The sequence below is a fragment of the Schistocerca serialis genome, chromosome 3 (assembly GCF_023864345.2).
Source record: "Schistocerca serialis cubense isolate TAMUIC-IGC-003099 chromosome 3, iqSchSeri2.2, whole genome shotgun sequence".
NCBI lineage: Eukaryota > Metazoa > Arthropoda > Insecta > Orthoptera > Acrididae > Schistocerca > Schistocerca serialis.
In genome coordinates, this window is record NC_064640.1 from 412211296 (window position 1) to 412233995 (window position 22700).

Genomic DNA, 22700 nt, shown 5'->3' on the forward strand with positions numbered 1-22700 from the left:
GGAATTAGATTAGGAAATGAGGCACTTAAAGTAGTAAAGGAGTTTTGCTATTTGGGGAGCAAAATAACTGATGATGGTCGAAGTAGAGAGGATATAAAATGTAGGCTGGCAATGGCAAGGAAAGCGTTTCTGAAGAAGAGAAATTTTGTTAACATCCAGTATTGATTTAAGTGTCAGGAAGTCATTTCTGAAAGTATTCGTATGGAGTGTAGCCATGTATGGAAGTGAAACATGGACGATAAATAGTTTGGACAAGAAGAGAATAGAAGCTTTCGAAATGTGGTGCTACAGAAGAATGCTGAAGATTAGATGGGTAGATCACATAACTAATGAGGAAGTATGGAATAGGATTGGGGAGAAGAGAAGTTTGTGGCACAACTTGACCAGAAGAAGGGATCGGTTGGTAGGACATGTTCTGAGGCATCAAGGGATCACCAATTTAGTATTGGAGGGCAGCGTGGAGGGTAAAAATGGTAGAGGTAGACCAAGAGATGAATACACTAAGCAGATTCAGAAGGATGTAGGTTGCAGTAGGTACTGGGAGATGAAAAAGCTTGCACAGGATAGAGTAGCATGGAGAGCTGCATCAAACCAGTCTCAGGACTGAAGACCACAACAACAACAACAGTGTTTGAATTTGTGCGCACAGGCCATTAAAATGGCTGATAACTCGTCAGTGTTCTCGAGAGTTTGTTAGTGAATTCATTGAAATATATAGAAACCACCCATGTTTGTGGAAGATTAAAGTAAAGAATATAGTGACCGAGACAAAAAGACAGCACCATACAATGCTCTAATTGAAAAATTGCGGGCAGTTGACGCCTCGGCAAACAGAGAAATAGTAATAAAAAAAAATTCGTTGCGAACTGTTTACCGAAAAGAGTAATCCAAAGTTCAGAAATCTCGCAGCAAATTTGTGTGAGAAAACTGCTTTCGCTTTAGCAGCCACTGTCTACACCATTCTGACCGCTTTCTCTGTTTCCTGCGGTTGGTCTTAATTTTTTTTGCAACACAAGTTGCGAACACAGACCACAACAGAACTTCCTCCATTTTTATATTTCAGAATAACTGAATTAAATTTTTGACGTTTACGGGGAGCGTAGTCGCTTGCCACTGATTTCTTTTCTACACCGACAGATGGCGGGTGAGTACTAGATTGGGGTTTGTGTCGTGTGAACACACCACATTTGCAGCGAACTTTTGCTTGTACAGACATCTGCGCCGATGTCTGCGCAGACAGATCGTTGCGTGTGGACCGGGCTTTGTCTGCCTGCCAACCAGCATGTAAAAACAAATCAAAGGAATTTCTGAATGACAACTACTCCTACCCAGTAGATGAATTTTTAGATATGAAATTGTAATTGTTTGTAAAAAATTATTATGTATGTAAAGAAACCTTATGTTAAACTGATGCATTCCACATCATTACAAAATGTCGTATTCGTGATCTGTGGAACAAGTGTTAATGTAATGTAATGTTTATAGGTATTCCCACTAGCGTCACATCACGGTATACACGAACGCCTACTTCGAAAGCGAGGTCAAATTGACAAACATGTTGGATTGCGCACAGGCTTGTTTGACAAATCCGTGCATAGCTACGACGGAATTTGACAAATAAGTTTGGCGATCGTGTAGCCACCTGTGGTGACTGTGCGGCGTGCGCTGGCAATTCGTGTTATCGATTAGACACCTCAGAGACCTCTACTTTCAGTTTGTAGAACTTTGGTCTGTTCTGAGGGTGTCTATCGTCAATAAATTCTGAAGTTTGTTTTGTACATATGTGTGTTGTTACGAATTGTGGCCATTGTAGTGGAGTGAAAATGAAGTCGTTGCGGGTAACTAGTTTTGTTCGGTATGTATATCAAACCAAAAGCATAATTTCTCCTTGTTTTTCTATTTTTAAAGCTGATTCAACTAAGTGTCAGGATTTTTATTGTGGATCTTGGTTGATGTACGTATTTTTGACTGATTTTTGTCCATGTACACGTTTTAGGAACAAATAAAATTTTATGTGAGAAATGGGTTAAATTTGTAATATTTCGAGAATGAAGTAATTTTTTAATGTAGATTTCTTGTCTTTATTTCTGCTGTTACATCCGAAACCACGGAATAAAAGATATTCCATTATTATCAGAAGAAAAACAGTGTTATGAAATTATAGTATTTAATTACTGTAAGCGCTCTGCGAGAAAATTTGATAACGGGGGAAATATTGATTGACACTATATGCTGGTGTTTAGCACGACTTAATGGAACTCGGTAATATTAAAACGTTTACACATTTTTTGATGACTTTGTATGATGTTGTAGACAAGCCCGTTAGGAATTATGCAGCAAACAGCCTGTAAATGATATACCGAGGAAGCAAACTTTGGTCTAAATTATGAATAGAAGCAACGAACATCTTTTATTCTTAAGTCACATATGAAGAGTACAGTAAAGGAACATGGTTTGTCCATATTATGAAATTGTTCAGAGAGCAATTTTAAAGTTTGAAACCGAACTTCATGGATAGGAATGGACAAAATTAATGAATACAATTGTCATTTGGAAAGACATGTTATATACATTTAATTTAATATAAAGTAATTCCTTAGAAATTTAAGTTGTGGTTTTATTGTCATAGTAAATTAGTGTTCTGCAGTAGAAGGAAAAAAGATGTGCTACTTGTGTATAGCAGAACTCAGGATATTGGTAGTAAAACTTTATATCTTTCTTAAACGTTATGTGTCTGATTAGTTTGTAATTAAAAACAATGTTCGAAACAATAAAAATATTTCTTGATAAGCAGGCTCTCTATGCTAGTTTAACTTCATGTGATAAAGTGGCAAAAAGAATAAAATGTAATATCACCTTGTCCCAACATCCACTATCATCACCACCACCACCAATATTACTTCTATTATATTGTTATCAGCATTATATAAAAATATTCTAAAAATATTTTGTTATAGGCCTACTGTATTTTTATTTTAGCTCTGTAAGCTGGGGATGAATATTCTCCAGAGGGCTGCTCTTGAAATCGCTGTGAGACCCTCCGCACTGATAAAATCCAAGCTCCTTTATATGTTATTCAATGTTGAATGAGACAGGGATGATTTTTATAATGACTACCGCTCTGATGGACCGAGTTGGGAAAAGGTGTTTCCTCAAATATTTATTTTTTGGAAATGACCCCCAATTTTGTATCATATCTTGACTCACCCAGACAATATCAAGAACCTTAGGTTTAAATTGAACTTATGATCCACACCCAATCCATTTGAACTTATGCTACTGCTTATATGTTAATCAGTTTCATATTCTTATCACACGCCATAAAAACGTGTCCTCTAATAGGTGTAGTTACTTTCACTGTCTCCAAAAGTTGCAGTTCACTCATAAGATAATTAAGATATCTTGGTACAGTGTAATTCTTGTTCTGGCTTGAGCATGAATCACAAAAACATCAATATGTTTGACTTTCTTGTGCAGTAATTCTATCAGAAAGTGAATTAAAAAGGAAACAACTTTATTGGCCTCTTTTCTTCCAATATCTTCAGTGTAAGTGTAGAACACTGAAGCTGCATTTGAAGGCTGATGAATATTGACAGAGGAAACAGACATCTGCCTTTTGGAATAGGTGTTATTAGTACTTAATGTTTGCTAAGCATATGTTGTTTTGGTATTCAGTGCAGATTGCTTCTGCTTCATTATAATTTTGGCATTTTAAATGAGAATTTCTGTTTCTGAAATAAAAAATTCCAGCTTTTAATTTGTGTACTTTCTAGTCAATGGTGATCTTATTAATATTTTTTTCAAGACTTGTTTCTTCATGTCATGATCTAAATTTTCAGATAACATTGCATTCAGCACTTCCATCTTAGCAGTGTACTTATCGCAGGTTGAGCATGTATCATTCCTTAATACCCAAAGCTATGTTGAATTTGGTGTTGAATACTGTTATATACATTTCATATGAAATGTCAGAATTCGGGCATTTTTCCTGGATCAGTTTATGGAATTTTTCCCCCCAAAGTTCCTCAGAAAGATACAATTTCTTGGTCTTGTCTTTACTGTAATGAGTTGAACTACTCTTAAATGAATTAATGTGATCGTAAACTGCCATTCCTACTTCTTTCTTAATTTTCTGTATACTACTTCCATGCTTACCCATTCCAGCATGTAGGGACTTGCCCAGTTTCAAAAATTTCTTAACTGTCATTAATTGTCACCTTGTTACTCCACATACTGCCATAATGACTTTTCTTTGTACAAGATTTTCATGCACAGTGTCGTCACCTTTCACTCTTACTCTGTAGCTGAAATCACACTCTCTAAGCTTTGCTTCATCTTCATTCTTTCTTGATCACCTTTTGTGAAGTGGAGGTATTGTAATGAGGCCTTTCAGATACAATGGTTGTTCATTTCAGTCTACCATATCACAAAATTTTCATAAAATATTTGAAGTTTCTTCAGCACTTACTACCTCAAAAGACTTTTAACTTACAGTTGCGGTCTTCTCCTAGTTCATGTGACTAAACCCTTAATTTCTTCATGACTTACTCATTAGCCCCCATAACTGCCTTTTCCTAACACTGTTAGAATCTGAAGGTTACTCATAATTTAAAATATATTACTATTAAAACTGAAATGAGTGACACCTGCATTACTAAACAGTGTGTCTCAAATTAAATGTTTCACTAGTATCAACAACACACAATAAAAGAAAACTCTCTGTTTCTTGCTTTAACTGTGTTTGCCAATCCATAAGGAATCTACAACTTAATACATGACACTGGACAAAGCACATTTATTTCCTGTAGCGAGAGACATTAGCTCGTTCTTTCCCTGCATGCATAACCTAAAATAGATTGTAAGACGTAGACTATTCATATTATCACATTGGTCGATTAACATTACTAAGCAACACAGAATCCTGTGTGTCATGGTGTACATAATTCATTTTTGGAAAAAAAGTGGACAAAGCACATTATTTTCCTATACTCTTCACATCGCATCATTTCTGCAGTTATCCAGTGTGTCGTCTGACAGGGAAGCAACAGCAAAAATTATTTATATGAAGTATGTAATAAACAACATCACACACTTTTTAATAAAGTGGCAGACCTGTATCAGTGTGCAAATATATATGTTGCTTAGGGTGTATAATCAGTTTGGTATAAACATAATTTTCAACTCTTTCTAATGTATATCTAATGTTTTTTGTAGTTATGAGAATATACAGCCTACAGTTGCAGGTTAGCTTTATCATTTACCTAGGTTAGTAATAACGTCTTCTTCAGAACCTGCAAAAAGTTAGTATTATAATGTGCTATTAAATTATATTAGATATGGTCATCCTACAGGTTGCAACGTGTAGTACTTACATGAAATATTATTTAAATGTTTGCCTAAAACAAGCCATGTCCTAAGTCAACTTTATAAAACTGATGCATAACCATAAGCTTTTGTCACTTGTATTAAACAAGCTGTAGCAAATTCACTTTAAGCCCATTGTATGGGCCTTGTCGTGTGACTAGAGACTGCGGACCACGAGGGCTTCGCGGTCTGCCTCACAGAGTGCGGCACGCATGCGTGAGACGTGTAGAATCAAACTCTGAAGAAGACGTTATTACTAACGTTGAAACCTAGGTAAACGATAAAGTTAACCTGCAACTGTAGGCTGTATATTCTCATATAAACAATATCAGTTGCTGTCGCTGCATAAAAATGTTAAAAAAAAGTTTTTTGTAGTCTTTACTTCTACTTTGCTACTTCTGTGTCATAATTGTGAACTTGACTTGGCAGTGTTAATGATGCAGTAGAAATACCATGACTCAACTAAGCTAGGCTTACAAAATTTCCAGTGAAATTCCTTCCTTCTATGGAAGTTGTTGAATGTGGCACACAGTCAATCTACTATTTGAATTGATATCCAAATGCATATGATTTACTGCCTTGACAAGAAGATACCATACAGCATTGTTCCGAGGCCGGCTCTTTGTTGGCTGTAATCAATGTTAGAATCCATATTTCTAACAGTGCTGTAGTGCATAGTAGGGCAGAAAGAGAACAGAACACGTCAATATATTTTTTTTATCTCTACATTATTTTTTTGTGGTGTAGCCCAAGGTATAGGTTAGGTTGAAAGCTGACTATTTGGTTCTGAATTGGTGAAGCCAACTAATGTGCACACGATATTGTGGTTGTTGTGTGATGGTGATCTATGGGATATCTCTATTTCCTTGCACCTAGCTGCATCTCCTTGGAGCTTTCTCCTAATCTGACTGTTATAATTATGTGACTTTTGTGTACCTGAGTGCAGGTAACAAGGATATTATTATTTGCTTTCTATGTCATCTCATAAAAAGTTGCTACCTGTGAGAGGAATCTGTAATATGCGCGAATATGTGGCAAGAATTTAGTGAAGGATATTGATGCAAATTTATAAATTGTCTGATTTGTGTGTAGACCTATTTAAATGATTGTAAATATTCACCATTGTGGAAACAGGACATGTAATTTTTCACCATTGGGGAAACAGGTCAGTAATTTATACTTGTTCTCTAACTTTTTTTCATAAGTATGCAACATGACATATTTCACCCGCTCTCATAGAATGAACCGCTGTGTAATGCTGAATACCATCTACACCTACACTCCACGAGCCACCTTATGGTTTGTGGTGCAGGGTACTTTGTGCGTTAGTATCACTTCCCCCTTCTTATATTCCAGGTGCAAATGGTAAGCCTCTTTGAGGGCTCGAATCTCTCTTACTTTATCTTAGTGGTCTTTTTGTGAGATGTACATAAGTGGAAGCACTATATTTGTGGACTCTTTAAAAAACATATGCTCTCTTAAATCACATCATGATGCAGAACACTTCTCATGTGGAGTCTGTCACTGGAGGTAGCTGAGCATATTTGAAATGCTTTTGCACTTACTTAATGAAACATGCTGCCTTTATTTGGATTTTCTCTATTTTCTTCTATCAATCCTACCTGGTACAGCTCGCAGACTGATAGGCGATATTCAAATATATGTCGAGCAAGTGTTATCTAAGCTACTTCCTTTATGGATGGATAGTATTCCCTGTGGATTCTTCTACTGAATTTCAGTCTCTGGTCTGCCTTACCCACAGTTAATTTTTTGCAGTCGTTCCACTTCAAATTCCTCCATATGCATACTCTGTAGATATTTTATGGAAGTAACGTCTTCCAGTCATTGTTTTGCAGTTGTGTAACTCTGTACAAAGTTTCAATCCTTGGCAGATCTTCCTGCATTTTTATATGATTTTTTAGAGTTGCAACTTCTCTGGATGCAACAGCATCATCCATAAAAATCCTCATGGAACTTCTGATGTTATATGCTAGGTCATTTATATGTATAGCAGAAAGTAATGGTCCTGTAACACTCCCTTGACGCATGCTCGAAGTTACTTTTATATCTGAAGGCTTCTCTTTGTTGAGGACGACATGCCGTGTTCTGTTTGCTGGTAGTTCTTTAACCTAATCACACAGCTGGTCTGATTTTTGTACGGTTGTGTTTCATTCATTAGGAGGCAGTGCAGATCTGTTTCGAATACCTTCCAAAAGTCGAGGAACACATCATTTACCTGAGTGCCTGCATCTACTTCTTTCTGGATGTCATGAATAAATAGTGTGTGCTGGGTGTGTCACCATCGTTGTTTTTGGACCCATTCTTGATTCCTACAGAGAAGATTTTTGGTATCCAGAATTGTTATACTACACAAGCATGAAATGTTCAAAGATTCTATGACAGACCAACATCAAAGACATAGGCATACAGTTTTGTGCATGTCTGACAACCCTTTTTGAAAACAGGAATGACCTATGCTTTTTTTACAGTCATTTGGAATGCTTCACTCGTCCAGATACCTGCTGTACATGACTGCTAGAAGAGGGGTGAGTTCTTTAGCATACACTACATATAATCGAATTGGTGTCCCGCCAGGTCTAGTGACCTATCCTCTGTTTAGCGATTTCAGTTGCTTTTCTATCTCTTGGTCACTTATTTCAATATCTGTCATTTTGCCATTCGTGTGACAATTTAAAGGAGGAACTACAGTGCAGTTCTCCTCTGTGAAACAGTTTTTGAAAAAGACATTACAACCTGGTCTGTGTTATCTACAATTTCAATCCCATTATGGTCACAGAGTGTCAGGATAGATGGCTTTGATCTGTATTCTGATTTAACATTAGACAAAATTGGTTGATAAAATTTTGCTTTCGAATTCGTTGACCGCATCACACGTGGCCATCATTTTGCCAATTTCGGCATTGTTTGGTTTTTGTGTGTCTATGAGGCTGTGACTACATTTAAATTTGCAGTGTAGTTCTCTTTGCTTTGGTAGCAGCTTTCAAACATGGTTGTCAAACCATGGTGGGTCTTTCCCATCCCTCACAACTTTGCTCAGAACATACCAGTCTAAAGCTTATTGTATAGTGCTTTTGAACTTTGCCGATTGATGCTTAACACTGTTAGTGCTGGAGATGAAATTTTCATGCTGACCATTCAGGTAATGTGAAATCTGTTTCTTGTGCAAGTAGAAAGATCTTTTTATCTTCCTTTATATTCCTTTTTACAGCCGTATTCAGTGATGTTGCAGTGGCCTTATGATCTTTGATTCCCTGCTGTACACTGAGTCAAAAAGTTTGTGTCTGTTAAGTAGGTCTAAAATATTACCATCACTAGTTGATTAACTGCTCAAGATAATAGTCAGATATTGCACTTAGAACATATTCACACAATTCCCCTTCCTTACTTCCTGTCCTGGTAATAAAAATTATCTGGAAACCTTATTTGGATCCTACAATTGGGTCTTAGTAATTAACTTTCCAACGCTGGTGGATAAAGACAGTAGGACCCTAATTAATTACATTTTCTTTGATGAAGCTCAGAGCTAGAAAATAACTGTTTACCCAGTAACAAATTCTCTCTTTGATCATGATGCACAGTGAGTTAGGATAAATAACATAGTGCCTTACAATACGGATACTCCTCAGTGGAAATCTGTTCGAATAATTAATAACTCCAGTACAAATGTTTTTAAGAATAGTTTACAGATGACATGGGATATAATTTATTGTGAACCAAATGCTAATATAAAATTTAATCTATTCCATGATAAATTCATATCATTATTTGAAAATAGCTTTTTGCATAAGCTAATCAGGAAGGACGCCAAACAGCCATGTAAAAAAAACCATGGCTCACTATAAGGATTAAAGTCTTGTGAAAGGAAGAGGGAAATGCATCTTTGGCAAGAACGATTCAGACTCCTGCAATAGTTGGACACTACAAAAAGTACTCAGAATTACTAAGAAAGGTTATTAAAAAAATTAAGGAACGTGTACTTCATGTCAGAAATCAGTACTTCTGACAGCAGACTTAAAGCTGTGTGGATAGTGAAATAAGAGACAGGGCAACCAGCTGCAGAACAAGACATCACTATTGAACTGAGTGGAGGGGTTATAAATGAAGAGTCCCAGATATCAAATGTATCTAATAATCATTTCTTGAATGTAGCAGAAAGCATAGGGACAAATAGTTCAAGAGCAAAACGACAGCAGTATGTTGAAAATGTAACTTTCATGAAATCTAATCATATAAATATATCACCAACTTGTCCGCCCCAATAGCTGAACGGTAAGCATGTTAGAATGCCACACATGGGGGCCCTGTTTTGATTCCTGGCTGGGGTGGGAGATTTTCTCCCCTCAGGGACTGGATGTTGTTTTCCTCCTCATCATTTCATCCCCATTGTTGACATGCAAGTCGCCTAATGTGGCGTCGCCCTCAATAAGACTTGCACTTAGCAGCCGAACTTCCCGTCTGGGAACTCCCGGCCACTGACACCATACGATCATTTCCATTTCCATCACCAACTTCTTCTTCTGGAGGGTGGGGGGGGGGTGGGGAGAAGAGAGAGAGGGAGGGCGGGGGGTGCTCATTTTGTTTTGATGGTGTTTCCAATTGAGTACAAAATATTTGTTCTCATGTAATAAGCCCAGTCTTACCTGAAATATATAACACATCACTTTTTCCAGAGAGACTGAAATATACAGTTGTTAACACCCCCCCCCCCTTTTAAGAAAGGTGATAAGAGAGAGATCTCGATAACTGGTGACCTGTTTCACTGCTGACATCATTCTCCAAAATTTTTGGGATGATGATGTATTTTAGAATAGTATCTCACCTTAGCAACAATAGTATCTTAGCAATTCACAGTTTGGGCTCCAGAAGAGTTGCTCTACTGAGAATGCCAGTTACGCTTTTATTTACCAGATCTTACAAATACTAAATAATAAAATAGCACCAGTTAGTATTTTCTGCAACCTATCAAAGGCATTTGACTGTGTGAATCACAGTATTCTCCTAGCTAAATTGACATTTTATGGGATTGATGGTATAGCCAACCACTGGATTATTCATTATGCTGTATTTCTAGAAAGCTGGGAAATCCCGTTGAGGTCCACTGGATAATGTCGTATCTAACCAAAATAATGTGGAAAGTTGTACTTAGTAATTCAAGCAATATAGTCTAGGGATATAATTCTGACTGGGGAAAAAAATTGTATGTTGTTTCCCAAGGTTCAGTCTTAGGCCCACTCTGTTCCTCAGATAGGCCTATATAAACAATCTTCCATCTACTATACAGAAGCAGAATTACACTGGTGTCCAAAATTAAAGCAACAAACCACTATTTACCTGTCCTGTGTCTAATTCGCGATATAATGATACAATCTGTCAACAGATGTCCATGTGATCATGTTCTGCATGGAGGATGGGAGGATCATCATCACAGAATCATCTGAGCCTCAGGTTTAAGCCTTCCACTCAGCTCCAAACCGGAGGACTGCAATTAGTTCTGGGAACAGGGCTACAAAACAGTAGTTCTGCTTCCATCTCGTGAGTGAGGCCTAGCTGTCTTCACCCTCTCACCTCAGTTGAATGGGGGAGGGGGAGAGAGAGAGAGAGATGTTAAATGCTATGGGATTCATGTTAACTTCTTACTTCAGTAGAGGAAATATGGAGGAAGGAGGAGGTGCCACATTTGTCAGAAACTGTCTTTATTTCAAGAATATTGATATTAATAAATTTTGCTCAGAGCAGCACTTACAAGCTTCTACAACAGTAGTAAAATTTCATAATGAGCCTTTTATAATAGTAGGTATATACAGATCACCTTCAGGAAATTTTAACTCTGTTGTCCCATCTCACAGTAAAAACCAAGGAAATAGTAATTGCTGGTGATTTGAATGTGGATTTATTAAAAAACTGTGTCTGTGAACAATTATTGAAATCAGCAACATTATCACTCAATTTATTTTTATTTTATTTATTTACATGTCAAGTTCCATAGGACCAAATTGAGGAGCAAATCTCCAAGTTCATGGAACATGTCAGTACTTGGAATTACAACATAAAAAGTAATAACAGATAAAAATAAAATGTTTATGAACCCAAAAAAGTCAAGCCATAAGTTTAAGTAAAAGCAATCAACAATACAACAAGAATCAGCTTAGTTTTTCAAGGAACTCCTCGACAGAATAGAAGGAAAGTCTTCAGTTTAAATTTGAAAGTGCGTGGTTTACTGCTAAGATTTTTGAATTCGAGCGGTAGCTTATTGAAAATTGATGCAGCAGTATACTGCACACCGTGACTCATGAACAGGGGTCGACAAGAGGTTTGTTAACTTACACCACTTGTTGCCCGAACCTCCCGTTTCTGAGCCAAAAATATCCTTTTAGAAATGGAAGAGTTACTGCAAAGTATAATACCGTATGATGTAAGCGAATGAAAATAAGCAAAGTAGACAAATTTAAATTTTTGTGTCAAACAATCACTCAGTTCAGATACCATTCGAATACTAAAAATGGCAGCATTAAGTCTTTTAATAAGATCCTGAATGTGGGCTTTCCATAACAGTTTATTATCTATCTGAACACCTAGAAATCTGAACTGTTCAGTTTCACTAATCGTATGCCCATTCTGTGAAATTAAAACTTCAGATTTTGTTGAATTTTGTGTTCGAAACTGTAAAAACTGAGTCTTACTGTGATTTAGCGTTAGTTTATTTTCTACAAGCCGCAAACTTTGGTCATGAACTGCACTATTTGAAACCGGGCCAGTGTTGCACACAACATCCTTTACTACCAAGCTAGTGTCATCTGCAAACAGAAATATTTTAGAGTTACCTGTAATACTAGAGCACATATTATTTATATAAATAAGGAACAGTCGGCCCCAACACTGATCCCTGGGGCACCCCCCACTTGACTGTACCCCATTCAGACCCCACATCACAGCCATTCTCATCATTGTGAATAATGACCTTTTGCTGTTTGTTGCTACAGTAAGAGGTGAACCAGTTGTGAGCTACTCCCCGTATTCCATAATGGTCCAACTTCTGGAGCAATATTTTGTGATCAACACAATCAAATGCCTTATTTAAATAAAAAAATGTGCATATCGTTGTAAACCTTTTGTTTAACCCATCCAGTACCTCACAGAGAAAAGAGAATATAGCATTTTCAGTTGTTAAACGACTTTTAAAGCAGAACTGTACAATTTGATAGCAAATCGTGTGATACAAAATTATCAATTATCCTTACAGACACAGCCTTTTCAATAACTTCAGCAAACACTGATGGCATAGAAATAGGTCTAAAATTGTCTGCATTGTCCTTTTCTCCCTTTTTATATAGGGGATTTATTACTGAGTACTTTAGTTGTTCAGGAAACTGACAGATGTTAATGGAAAAATTACAAAGATGACTAAGTACAGGGCTAACGTATGCAGCACAGCACTTTAATATTCTGATAGGCACTTCTTCATGTCCATGAGAGTCCTTAGTCTTCAGTGATTTACTTATTGACTCAATCTCCCCTTTGTCTGTATCACAGAGGAGTATTTCAGGCATCAGTCTTTGAAAGGCATTTGCCAAGAGAGTTACATGATTCCCTGTAGAAACTAAATTTTTATTTTATTCACCAGCAATGCTCAGAAAATGATTATAAAATACTGTACATATATCTGATTTATAGGTGACAGACATATTTTTACTATGAACTGACTTTATATCGTCAACCTTGTGCTGCTAACCAGACACTTCCTTCCCAACTGGCCATATGGTTTTAATTTTTTGATTGTGACTACCTCTAACATTTTGATTCAATTCCCACTTTCTTCTATATGATATCCTTATCCCACTAGTCAGCCACCCAGGCTGCCTATTACTGCTAGTACCCCGTTTAGAATGTTCTAATAGAAAGCAACTCTCAAAGAGCATGAGAAATGTGTTATGGAAAGCATTGTATTTATCGTCTATGTTATCGGCACTATAAACATCCTGCCACTCTTGTTCCTTGACAAGGTTTAAAAAATTCTCTATTGTTGTTGGATTAACTTTCCTACATAGTTTGTAATTATATGTGACACTTGTTTGAGTACAAAAGCCTTTTAGTGTTAAAATTTGTGCATCATGGTCTGAAAGGCCAGTCATCCTTTTACTAACAGAATGCCCATCTAGTAATGAAGAGCCGGCCGGAGTGGCCGTGTGGTTCTAGGCGCTGCAATCTGGAGCCGAGCGACCGCTATGGTCGCAGGTTCGAATCCTGCCTCGGGCATGGATGTGTGTGATGTCCTTAGGTTAGTTAGGTTTAATTGGTTCTAAAGTTCTCGGCGACTGATGACCTCAGAGGTTAAGTCGCATAGTGCTCAGAGCCATTTGAACCATTAGTAATGAAGAATGAATAAAAATATTGTCTATGGCTGTGCTACTGTTCCCGTGCACCCTAGTTGAAAAAAAACACAGTCTACATCAGATCATATGAATTTAGGAGATCTACCAGCATCCTTTTTCTTTCACCATCATATACAAAATTTGTATTGAAGTCACCACATATGACTAATTTGTGGTACGTTCTACAAAGTGAATCAAGAACCATCTCTAGCTTGAGCAGAAATGCTCAGAAGTCAGAGTTAGGGGACCTACAAACAACAACAATTAGCAGTTTAGTTTCACTTAGTTCAACTGACCCTGCACAACATTCATACATCTGTTCAGTGCAGTGCCATGATACGTCTAAGAACTCAAATGGAATACTGTTTTTTTACGTACATAGCCACTCCCCCATCCCGCAAGGAACTGCATGAAAAACAGCCAGCTAATCTGTATCATGGTAAAGGAAGCCTCTGAATTGTCAGATTATTTAAGTGGTGCTCTGATATACCAATAATTTCAGAGTCAACCTCTATTAGCAACTACTAAATGAATTTTTCCATCATTGAACCCACCACCATCACCCATTACCCTGTCACCTATAAGCTTTGCCAGCCTCCCCTTTCCATACCTATTGAGGTGCAGGCCATGCGTAGTGAAACCCGATCTACTGATAGACCCAACTGGCACCATTGAAATGTTCCTCCTGTGAACTTTGCAACCAGGATATGTAAATGCTCTAAGACTGCAATCGATAATATCTTTGTAGACAAATCTAGGGAAAAAGTCATAACACAAAGCCAATAGTAAATGGAGTATCTGATCATGACATGCAGCATCTTGTGTTAAATGTGGAAACTTGTCAGGATAAAAAATCTGTTAAATCTGAGTACAGGAGGGTAATAAATCAGTCAAAGATTGAAAAATTCAGGAAGTTGCTCAAAGACATGAACTGGATAGATGTTTACAGTACTTCTGACTCAAATGGAAAATACAAAGCATTTATTAATAAAGTTTTCATTTTTGAAAATTGTTTTCAAAGGTAACTCAAATGAAACAAAAGTAAATAATAATAATAATAATAATTCTACTCACAATTGGAAAGCCCCTGGAAAAGATAAAATAGCAAATTTCTGGCTAAAGAAGTTCACCTCAACACATTCACATCTAACTAAATTATTTAACAGTTACATTGCAGACCCATACACATTCCCTGATACACTTACACATGGAATAACTTATCTGAAACCTAAAGATCAAGCAGACACAGCAAACCCAGCTAAATATTGCCCCATAACATGCCTACCAACAATATACAAAATATTAACTTCAGTCATTACACAGAAATTAATGACACATACAACACAGAACAAAATTATAAATGAAGAACAAAAAGGCTGTTGCGAAGGAGCACGAGGATGTAAAGAGCAACTGCTAATAGATGCAGAGGTGACATATCAAGCTAAAACTAAACAACGGTCGCTACACTATGCATACATTGATTACCAGAAAGCTTTTGATAGTGTACCCCACTCATGGTTACTACAAATATTGGAAATATACAAAGTAGATCCTAAATTGATACAGTTCCTAAACATAGTAATGAAAAATTGGAAAACCACACTTAATATCCAAACAAATTCAAATAATATCACATCACAGCCAATACAGATTAAGCGTGGAATATACCAAGGAGACTCATTAAGTCCTTTCTGGTCCTGCTTTGCCCTGAACCCACTATCTAACATGCTAAATAATACAAATTATGGATACAATATTACTGGAACATACCCACACAAAATCACACATTTGCTATACATGGATGATCTAAAACTACTGGCAGCAACAAATCAACAACTCAACCAATTACTAAAGATAACAGAAGTATTCAGCAATGATATAAATATGGCTTTTGGAACAGACAAATGTAAGAAAAATAGCATTGTCAAGGGAAAACACACTAAACAAGAAGATTGCATATTGGATAACCACAGGGACTGCATAGAAGCGATGGAAAAAACAGATGCCTATAACTATCTAGGATACAGACAAAAAATTGGAATAGATAATACAAATATTAAAGAAGAACTAAAAGAAAAATATAGACAAAGACTAACAAAAATACTGAAAACAGAATTGACAGCAAGAAACAAGACAAAAGCTATAAATACTTATGCTATACCAATATTGACCTACTTATTTGGAGTAGTGAAATGGAGTAACACAGACCTAGAAGCACTCAATACACTTACACGATCACAATGCCATAAATATAGAATACTTCACATACCTTCAGCAACAGAAAGATTCACATTAAGCAGAAAGGAAGGAGGAAGGGGATTTATTGATATAAAAAACCTACATTATGGACAGGTAGACAATTTAAGAAAATTCTTTATAGAACGAGCAGAAACTAGCAAAATACACAAAGCAATCACTCATATAAATACATCGGCTACACCACTGCAATTTCATAACCACTTCTACAACCCTTTAGATCACATAACATCAACAGATACGAAGAAAGTAAATTGGAAAAAGAAAACACTACATTGCAAGCACCCGTATCATCTAACACAGCCACACATCGATCAAGACGCATCCAACACATGGCTAAGAAAAGGCAATATATACAGTGAGACGGAAGGATTCATGATTGCAATACAGGATCAAAGAATAAAAACCAGATATTACAGCAAGCATATTATTAAAGATCCAAATACCACAACAGATAAATGCAGACTTTGCAAACAACAAATAGAAACAGTAGATCACATCACAAGCGGATGTACAATACTAGCAAATACAGAATACCCCAGAAGACATGACAATGTAGCAAAAATAATACATCAACAGCTTGCCTTACAACATAAACTTATAAAACAACACGTTCCCACATACAAGTATGCACCACAAAATGTACTGGAGAATGATGAATACAAATTATACTGCAACCAGAACCATTATAACAGATAAAACAACACCACACAACAAACCTGACATCATACTCACCAATAAAAAGAAGAAATTAACACAACTAATCGAAATATCCATACCCAATACAACAAACATACAAAATAAAACAGGAGAAAAAATTGAAAAATACATCCAACTGGCTGAGGAAGTCAAGGACATGTGGCATCAGGATAAAGTTGACATTATACCAATTGTACTATCAACTACAGGAGTCATACCACACAATGTCCACCAGTACATCAATGCAATACAGCTACATCCAAACTTATATATACAACTACAGAAATCCGTAATTATTGATACATGTTCAATTACCCGAAAGTTCCTAAATGCAATATAACGTATACCGTACAGTTAAAAGGAAGTCACGCTTGATCAAGGTCCGCGTCACTTTCCATTTTTGACCAGACATAACATCTGAGAAAAGAAAGAAATAATAATAAATCATGGATTACACAAGGAATAAAGATATCATGTGGTACGAAAAGGAGACTGTATCTGCTATCTAGGAACAGCTCTTATGTTAGTATTATAATGCATTACAAAGTATACTGCAAAATATTGAAGCAAGTGGTCCAGAAATTGAATCAGCTTTATTATGAGAAAAAGATATGTACATTGGACAACAAAGTAAAAACAGTAGGGGGTATAGTGAAGACAGAGACAGTTAGGGCCAAAAAGGAAGAGGAACAAATAGCTTTAAAAATAAATCAGACTTTGGTAAAAAGTGCATGTAGTGTTACAAACCTCTTAAACAGGTACTTCATTTCTGTTACTGACAGCTTGTGGTTATCAGGTTCAGTGAACAGTGCAATGGACTATCTGAGATCAGTCTTTAAAAACAACTTGAGTAATATGAAAATCACACTCACATCTCCCAAAGAAATAGCATCCATCATAAAATCCTTAAAATCTAAGTATTCTCGTAGGTATGATAACATATCAACAAAGTTGATCAAAGAGTAGTCATGCAGGTTGAGGTCTATCTTAAGTTATTTGTGTAATCAATGTCTTATCAGTGGAACATTTCCAGACTGGGTAAAGGATGCTGAAGTTAACCCTCTTTACAAAAAGGGGATAGAGATACCATCAAACTATTTACCAATTTCACTTTTGCTAGCTTTGTCAAAAATATTTGGAAAGGTTGTGTTCAAGCATCTCCTTAAGCATCTGACTACAAATAGTATATTGTCCAAGTCACAGTTTGGGTTTCTTAAGGGTTCTGACACAGAGGAAGCTACTTACACTTACTGTGAGAATGTACTTAATTCATTAGATAATTAATGAGAGTCTACTGGCATTTACTGTGACCTGTCAAAAGCCTTTAATTGTGTGAACCACAGCATTCTCTTAAGTAAATTAGAGCATTATAATATCACTGACAATGTTGTGAAATGGTTTGAGTCTTATCTAACTAACGGGAAACTAAGGGTGTCATCGTGAAATACCTGTGCAGTAAGCAGTCAGTCTTCATCTGATTGGGAGTTAATTATGTGTGGTGTTCATCAGGGTTCCATTTTGGGCCCATTGCTTTTTCTTGAGTATATTAATGACCTCTTGTCTGTTACGTTGCCAGATGCTAAGTTTGTTTTGTTTGCAGATGATATGAACATTGCAATAAGTAGCAAGTCAAGTCCAGATTTAGAAATAGTCGCTAATCAAATTTTCACTGACATTAAAAAATGGTTTAAAGCTAAATCACTGTCATTAGACTTTGAAAAGACCCATTATATGTAAGACATTTCCTTCCAGCATGTGTATAACATATGAAGACATGCAGATTGAAGAGGTTGACAGTGCTAAATTTCTGGGGCTACAACTCGATAATATATTCAAATGGGAGGGGCATACCACAAAATGCTTAAATGCCTAAAGAAGTCTGTATTTGCAGTGAGAATTATGTCAGATGTAGGAGATGTAAATATAATAAAAAAAAGTTGCATACTTTGCTTACTTTCATTCTATTATGTCATGCAGGATCATATTCTGGGGTAGCCCGTCAAACCAAACAATAGTTTTTAGCATCCAAAAGCATGTAATAAGGATCATTTGTGGTGTAAATTCAAGAACATCATGTAGAAACCTGTTCAAGGAACTTTGTATTCTAACCTCTGCTTCTTAGTGTATTTATTTCTGAATGAAATTTGTTGCAAGTAATATGTATCTGTTTCCAATAGTTCAACAAATAATATCAATACTAGGAATAAGAACAATCTACATAAAGACCTAAAATTACTTCATAAAGACCTAAAATTACTTACCTTGGTCCAAAAAGGGGTCCAATGTTCAGGAACACACAATTTCAATAAATTGCCAGTAACCATTAAAAACTTGGTTTCAGATAAAGCACAATTTAAATAGAGTTTGCAAGACTTTTTGATGGACAACTCCTTCTACGCTCTAGATGAATATCTTAACAGGTACTGATAGACCAGCTTAAGAAAAAATGTCCGTTAGATTTCAGTTTTGACAGTACTTGGTTACAAGTCAAAATTAGGTATTTTGTCTATGATAAATTTATTAATGGGGCATAACAATGTTTCATTCTCACAGCATATTAATTTCGTAAATAGTAGCAGTTCCAGTTTACTGTAATGTATTCACCTATTTTGACAATCTTCTGACAAGTGATTAGGCTAGTAAGTATTATATTCAAATGTTTTATGTTTTTTATGTTATAATTTCTGACATGTTCCTCACCCATGAGAATCATCTCATTTTTTTGGGTCTATTTAGCGAAAACTGTATCTAGTTTAAGAGAGGGGTGGGGGGGACTCTCAGATTGACAGGTTGTCAGACAATTCTCACTGTTGAATCAGTGTTACTCCTCAAGTATGAAACGTAGCATATTCTGCAGTTATGTCATGTATCAACTGTGCATAAGTCATTGATGGAGCACCTATTTTGCCAGTAATGTCTGTCTCAGATGATGTAAATTTTTAGCACCGTATGCTAAAAATTTTGTTTCATTTACTTGATACTAAATTTAGACTACTTTATTTGGCTTATGGAAGGATGGAATAATTTTTTCCTATCACGTTCTTGGATCGTATCACTAGACATTACTTCAATATTTTCGTTTTACAGAACAAAACAAGAACAAAAATCAATCTCAACAGCAAATACCAGTCTTTAGCCAACTACACATGGGCCTGTAAACCACTCATATAGGTTACCTGAAAATTATCAGAAAAAGTTACATGAAGTCTGCATTCTGTTTGCTGGTATCTCAGTTTCCGCTAGCGGAAAGGTTCTTAATAAATGACGGTATGAGACAGTGAGAAACTTTTTCTCATATTACGTATACTGTGTACATCAATACCCTGCAAGCCATCTGTTGGTGTGTAGCAGAGTACTACTGATGCCACTGATTCCTTCCCCCTTCCCCCTCCCCCCTCCCCCCTCCCCCCTTCCCTGTTCCACTCTCCAGTGTTGTGTAGGAAGAGTGAATGTTGGTAAGCATCTGTATTAGCTCTAATTTCTTGAATTTTCTCATTGTGATCATTTCGCGAGACCTATGTGGGAAGAAGCAATATGTTGTCTGACTCTTGCTAGAAAGTACTCTCTCGAAATTTCAATAGTAAACATGTTTGTTATGCACGATGCATCTGCTATTTGAGTTTGTTGAGCATCTTTGCACTGTCCTTGGAACTTCTCTGTCTCTTCTGTCATTTGTACCAGATAATGGTCGCAGATTGATGAATAATACTCAGGAGTCAGTCAAACAATCGCTTTGTAAGCCATTTCTTCAGTGAATTACTACATTTTGTTAAGATTCTTCCTGTGAATCTCAATCTAGTATCTCAGTCGCTTGTAAGTGACTTCATTAGTGAATTACTTACATTTTGATTTGATCCATTATAAATGGTTTTTGAAAGCCTGCGACTGTAGAAACAATAGGTTTGTTTATTAATAAGTAAATCTTCTGCTACCAGTCACAATTTTTCTCGAAACGTGTCGTGCGAAAAGTAAAATCTATTGTTTCTACAGTCGCAGGCTTTCAAAAACCATTTATAATAATTAAATCAGATTGTTAGTGCCAAGCCAGGCAATGAAAGCTATATATAAATACAAAAACCTCAAAATGAAAGTACTGAAAACAGTTGCACACATAAGATTCAACAAGCACTGTCAACAACTGGGCATAATTCCGAAATACATAAAAGTGAAAATATGTTCTAGCAGCAGCATAGCAAAACTTATAAAACACAAAGCAGAAAAACTCTGGCTGAAAACCGAAATAAGGCAGTTACACAAGAAGAAGGACTTAGCAAACAGAAAGCTACTTACATGCAGATAGAAGCAGCAAACAACATGGAATCCACAGTTTATGACAGCATTTGCAGACACTTCCAAGACATAGTCGACAAGGAGTACTTGACCATTTGCAACACACATAACAAGAAACTACAGACCTTGACATCCAAACAAGATAAGAGATCCAGCCTTGAGATAACTGACAAAAGCATACACACATTTTACAGCAGAATGGTGAACAACACAGACATAAAGTTCAACCAAAGAGAAAACGATCTACTCCAAAAAGGACTAAAATACAATGTAAAGCCTAACCTCAACAACCATACACTGAAACAGGTTATAGCTCCAACTAAAAGTGCAGCAGATGATGCAAAATTAAATTCAAATACAAAAGCAGCAATAGGTCACAAAGTAAGCAAGCTTCTTGAGAAAGAAATGAATAAAGATAAGTTTAGATCTAAATATACAATAAATGATTCAAAAACTTTAAAATCTATAAATAATAAACTGGAAAAACAACCAGTCCATAGTTGTAAAGTCAGACAAAAGTAATACATTAGTTGTGATGAAAGAAAAAGAATACATAGACAAAACAAATGAATTTTTTGCTGCTAATAATATTCAGCATATTGAAAAAGACCCAACCAAACAATTTCAAAGAAAGTTAAGGAACAATTAAAGAACACACATGTCCTGTTGACAGAAACTGAAAAGAAATACCTTACATGTATGAATCCAAAAGCACCACGCCTAAGAGCACAGCCAAAAATACACAAAAAATGGAAACCCGATACGTCCCGTGGTCAACTCTGTAAATAGCCCAGCATACAAACTGTCACAAAAACTGAATAACATACTGATGAAAAATTATACATATGAAACAACATACTCCATAAAAAGCAGCACGATTCTAGCTAAAGAACTAAGAACCAGAAAACTCCCCCAAGATGCACAGTTTATATCACTTGACATCACCAATCTTTATTCAAACATACCCATAAAAGAAGCTCCAACAGTAATACAAAAGAACCTTATGCAACAAAAGAAACTTTCATACACAGAGATTGTTGAATTTATGGAGCTCCTTCAGTTATCCCTAAGGTACAACTACATTACCTTTAATGACAACATTTATAAACAACCAGATGGCCTAGCAGTGGGATCATGTATATCCGGTACCATAGCTGACATATACATAAATCACGTAGAACAAAAATTATTTGACAGCCAAAAACCTTGCCTAAAGAAAATAGAATTTTATAGGAGATATGTAGATGACACACTGCTGTTAGTGAAAGGGGATACCAAAGATATCACAGACATTCTAAATCATTTCAATAATCTAAATGAGAAAATTAAATTTACAGTGGAACATGAGCAAAATAAAAGTATCAACTTTCTAGACCTAAATATTACAAGACACAACAACACATGCACATTCAAAATTTATAGGAAAAACACAATGACTGACACCACAATCCCTGCAACCTCATGTCACCCAAATATCCATAAACAGGCAGCATACAGGTCTATGCTGCATAGGGCAACAAAAATACCATTGAACCAAGAAAATATGCAACAAGAAATAAACACAGATTGCAGTTGCCAATGGTTACAATGCTTCCATGGTTGACACAATCTTAGACAAAGTGAAGAAAAACCCAGGTACAAACTGTACCACAGAAGAAAAAGAGAAAAACAAATGTATATCTAGTATCCCATACATAGGCA

At 36.2% G+C, this 22700-nt stretch overlaps 1 protein-coding gene across 2 annotated transcripts in view; it reads left to right on the forward strand.

Moving 5' to 3' along the window:
• The first annotated feature begins 1698 nt into the window (after positions 1 to 1698).
• The window catches only part of LOC126470282 (uncharacterized), a 137326-nt gene continuing 116324 nt past the window's right edge, over positions 1699 to 22700 (forward strand). Inside the window, exons 1-2 of one of the 2 annotated variants that reach the window (XM_050098033.1) lie at positions 1706 to 1855; positions 7854 to 7910. The gene's annotated coding sequence lies outside the window, so the exon portion shown is untranslated. Of the gene's footprint in view, positions 1856 to 7853; positions 7911 to 22700 lie in introns of both variants that reach the window. The other variant, XM_050098032.1, reaches the window with a different exon arrangement.